General features: G+C 39.6%; 1 long non-coding RNA gene across 1 annotated transcript; it reads left to right on the top strand.

Annotated features, from left to right (window-relative positions):
- Window positions 1-3,011: 3,011 nt before the first annotated feature.
- On the top strand, window positions 3,012-3,873 carry LOC136437637 (uncharacterized). Its single transcript, XR_010756212.1, has 3 exons — window positions 3,012-3,129; window positions 3,428-3,506; window positions 3,700-3,873. It is a non-coding gene; the product is annotated as an uncharacterized lncRNA (long non-coding RNA).
- Window positions 3,874-4,948: the final 1,075 nt, after the last annotated feature.

The following is a 4,948-nucleotide window of genomic DNA, read 5'->3' as shown; positions in this document are numbered from 1 at the left end:
TTTCGACCGTGTTCTGATGGTTTCAGTTTTCCCTGATATTGTCGACGTTGTTGAGACGTGCAGCCACCAGAGCACAGTGGCAACTGGTGTACAGCGCGACCGCTGAAGAGCCTGCTTTCAAGGCTACGATTTTCCACGTGTCAGATCGAGTATCGCGCACAGGTGATGCATACGATTGTTTCATGGCTATACACACGTGGGTTCATAATTAGATCAGACCTCATTCCCTGAAGAACCTACCCAAGGACTTATGGCGTGACGTCTGTATACTATACTCTGGTGTCACGGCTATCTGAAGCTGGCAGACGCCCGGGAACAGCAGCACAACCAGCAGGACGACCAGAACTGAGTTTTTTTATTGATATCAACGATTGCTTTATGTTGTAAACATATCATCCTGTATCTCTTAACGAAAGAAAGATACTAAAAAGACTGAAACTTTCATTTTGCAGTTAGGCCACAGCAAGTAAATTTTATGGATGACATCCTCCGCAGACTCCAAAATTAATGAGATAGGGCGAAATAAAAACAAGGCAGGCCAAAAAAAAACAAGATTCCTATATTTTCAAATTTTGAGATCATAAGTCTTGTTAAACAAGACTTGAGGCGACGAAATATGATATCATGACCAACAGGTCTTTTATTCCTGTATTCAACCAATGAGGTTTCATATATAATATAAAACCTCCTTGATTTAATGTAAACATGTCCTTGTAGATATGTATACATCTCAATAGACTAACTACAACAAATGCAAAAAAGAGCTTGTTGTACCATCATCTGAAGCAACTACACTGGGTATTCATATGCAATGAAACACCTTAGACTGTCAACATTAAACTGTTCTTGAAGATGTGTATACAGCTCAATTAACTAGAACAAACGCAGAAAACAGCTTGTCATACCATCATGGGCAGGAACTACACTGGGTACTCATATGCAATGAAACACCTTAGAATGTCAACGTTTACGACATATTTGCCAATTTTTGGCATGTTGACCACCGTCGGAGGGCAATGAAATTTCTTGTTTTTTATTTCGAAATCAGGTGAAAATTAATGAGCGCGCTGATGTCATCCATAAAAATTACTTGCTGTGGCCTTAATTGCTGTCACATGCACTTCACTTTCAGAGAAATCCATATATCAGTACATCCCACTGAAGATATGTATCAAACCATAAAGAAATGTTGTGCTCCATGATCAGTTGGAATGTTTTCGTTTCACCCTCGTTTTATATCTTTACTTCTGAGTGGTTGTTTAAGGCAATATTGTGTACATAGGTGTGTTATCATGTAAGATCAACGCAATTCAGAAGTGCATGTATCTGTACGAATCATATGTACTTCTGTGAGGTTGTTTCAAACAAATAAAGAGTTGAGAAAGATTTGAGATTTGAGAAATTACTGTAACGTTTTTTTATAAATTCGAAAACAAAACTGAATAAGGAGGCGTTCTAATACATTAAAAGAATAAGGATGCGATGCAACAAAACGTTATTTTGTCCAAGCCAGTTTGCCCCGGGCCGGATGTGAAAGGGTGATTTGTAAAGATTATTTCATTAACATATCTTGATATTAAGGGGTGAAAAATAAAGTTACTAGAAGACATATCTTTATGCTTATGCGTCTCTGTTGTCATAAACTAAAAACAACTGAAGCCATCATCAGCGCACATATCTATACATGCAAATCGGCCTATATCATATGGTGCTGCCATGGCAAGGAACCCACAGGGCTATTGTAGTACTGTTTCAGATAGACTCTTAGCTGTTTTCCCTCTATGTTTGCCACATTCCCCCCCCCCCCCCGCACATTTCGCATCTCATCCAAACATCCCGGCCTGCCTGCATGCCCCAGGGACAACTTGCCCCCCTGGCCCCAAGTCTCTGTTTTGTAAGCCTGGGTACCTTTCTCTCATGAGATTATGCAAACATATAGCAGCGCTCACTATGCGCTCGACTGCTTTTGGTTTCTGAAGTAGTCCCCACCACACTCTCGAGCCAACTCAATCAAAAGTGTGTCGTATTGGCCTAGCCAGGTCCACCGCTGGATCCACGGCCTCGCCCACCACCTCCGTCGCCTTCTCGCATTCTGTCTTTCTTGCAGAACCCTGATGAGGGCTGCCAAAATTACAGCTTGCCTTCCCTGTACTTTATTTAGCTGTATCTGCAGTCACACCAGCCTGATTCTTTCTGGTGGCATCACCATCTTGCAAAGGTCAGATGAAACGTGCACACATATGAGATGAGCGACACGTGACAAATCGCACGACGCCGGAAAATTTTGAACATCACCCGACGCTCTGCGATAGCTGATTTTACCTACGATTTACCTGCGATTTACCTGCGTTGTACGGGAAATGCATCGTACGTGCATCGTAGGTACGACGTGAGTTTAGTGTGACCGGGGCTTAACCGGGGATCTAATACACCCCAGAAGGCACGTCTAAAAGGGACCAGTGCATGGAGAGCAGAGGTTGATAATCAGGGCCAGTGGTTACAAGTTGATTTGTTGGAGAGAAATGTACTTACTGGTATAAAGACACAGGGTTGGGAAAGTAATAATGGTCGAGTTCGATATGTGACATCATTTGTGGTGTCGTACTCGGATGATGAGACTAACTGGTCAAGATTTCCTGGCGATTCACAGGTATGGCTAAGTAAAACTTTACTATTTTTGTCTAGCTTCCATGTATCCTTTTACATATCTTTTTATGCTATTGTAATAAAGCCTTTTCATATTGAATGCTTATTTGTGGGTGAGTGAGTAGTGAGTGAGTGAGTGAGTGAGTGAGTGAGTGAGTGAGTGAGTGAGTGAGTGAGTGAGTGACTGACTGACTGACTGACTGACTGACTGACTGACTGACTTCAGCCATTTGATAAATAAATGAATGATTTTACGACAGACTCAACTATGTAAAATTCATAGAAGTCCTAGCTTTATTTTAGGGGGAAAATGATGTACAAGGTGAATGATGTACTTGTACAAAATGTCACAGATAGTGCTATATGGCTGGTTGTAGTAGAATGGCTGTGAATATCTTTACAGCATTTCTTATTGTCATTTTTTCATTGATGTAGGTTATGATGGAAACCCGGATATGCTACAGGGTTCTGGCTTTCCCACAGGTATGTTGCACACAAGTTACCATACTTGGGATGACTAAAATAAAGTAGGAAAATATAAAGTGCGTATACGCAGAAAATAGTTACTCAAAGCGGATATATATTACAGATCTAAATATGAATCTACGTACTATTAGACATTAACCAACGATTGAAGATGAATTTATGTCATTATGCAACTGTTTTGATATAAACTTTTTCAATAGATGTCACGGGCACGTGTCACGGTCTGGAAAGGGTATTGGTGACAAACAAAGATTAAAATGAATTAACCTGTCCATTTTGTATCAACGTGTAAAAGGAATTGTCGTTGGCGTCAGTGTTGGCAGCGTCATCGTCATTCTGGCCATCGCAGTTGCAGTTGGCTTTATCATCAGAAGGTATTATCTTATCTTTCATCTTATTATCATAAGAGGTTATACCATACAATATACTTCATTTGTCTTTTGATTTGTATTGTAGTTTCCATGGCTCCTTTTATAAAGTAAAGAGACTAATAGCATTGCATAGATAAATCCATGTGAATGTTTTCACGTACTTCTTGGGCATTAAGTCAAAACCACTTTTCAACAGGAGAGGGAATGACGATTCTCAGTCTCAGAATGAACCGACCAATGGCAATGGAGACGGAGAAGGAACCGTTGACAACATCATCTACGACTCAGCAACCTTTTCAGCCAATAGGAACGATGGGGGCGTTTCTCTCGGACAATCAGATGGCTTCGTTGACAACGACCTTTACGCAGGAGTCGGGTGAGCTATTTCTGATTATCATTTTAATGACATTTTTAATGACATTTCATTACAGCTTTCCCCTTACGACACTTGTAAAGCTGTTTTTCATGTATTTTATGGTGCCTACCGACGTCAATATTTACTGTTTCACTTGGGTACTTAGGCATTGTTTAACTTCTCCTTTTTCTTCTTCTAGAGAAGTGCAGAATCAGGCATCACAGAAGAACGACCAGGAACGCTTGTACGCTAACGTCAACAGCACACATGACGAGGGTTTTGTGGACAATGATTTGTACGTGTCCATCGGGACCTAGAATAGAGACACGATTCTAACCACAATGTGACATAACTTGATTGGGGACAGGGTTTTACTTCCTTACACCAATTGGGGTTTGCCCATTGAATAAGACATCGAAAATTATAAAAATAAGTTGAACCCAACAAGTTAACATTTAGAGTCACATGTCATATTGTTATTCATTATTTGTTCCTCTTTTCCTGTTTCTTGCAAAACGCCCCCGGGTAAAAATTTGCAATTAACGTATCATTATCACGTATCAGTCTATAAAAGCTGGTGTGGTGAGGTGGCAGTATAGGATAAAAATATATGATGTGATATATATAGCTACAGTGAAGTTGATCTTAATTTTCGTATTCAATATACTGTATTACTCTTATTGGATACCGTAGTGTTTAGTCTTGAGTTTTTTTTTCGATTTCATTAGCATTGTTAATAAACAAAGACAGATATGTCTTGATATTTTGTACTAGCTACGAACTTGCCATACATTGTACCTGTTACATTTGTTGTGTAATAAAGTTTGATTTGATTTGATTCTACAATATTTGTTGAGCAGATACGATTGCATATGTGTGATACCCACTTATAGAATCCCTGATACTTAAATCAAAATATAAGCACTTGTATATTGTGTGTCTGACTGTTGACTAAGAGCAAAAAATGGCTATGATATAAATTTCACAGATCAATGTACATGTCGTGTGTTTGTGGATCTTAAAACTTACCATTCTGCCACTTATAATATGCCTGATGACTTCTCTTAGTGTTTCTTAGCGCTCTAATTCT

The sequence above is a fragment of the Branchiostoma lanceolatum genome, chromosome 6 (genome assembly GCF_035083965.1).
Source record: "Branchiostoma lanceolatum isolate klBraLanc5 chromosome 6, klBraLanc5.hap2, whole genome shotgun sequence".
Classification (NCBI taxonomy): domain Eukaryota; kingdom Metazoa; phylum Chordata; class Leptocardii; order Amphioxiformes; family Branchiostomatidae; genus Branchiostoma; species Branchiostoma lanceolatum.
Note: the sequence above shows the minus strand (reverse complement) of the source record. Positions and strands in the feature narration are given on the sequence as shown.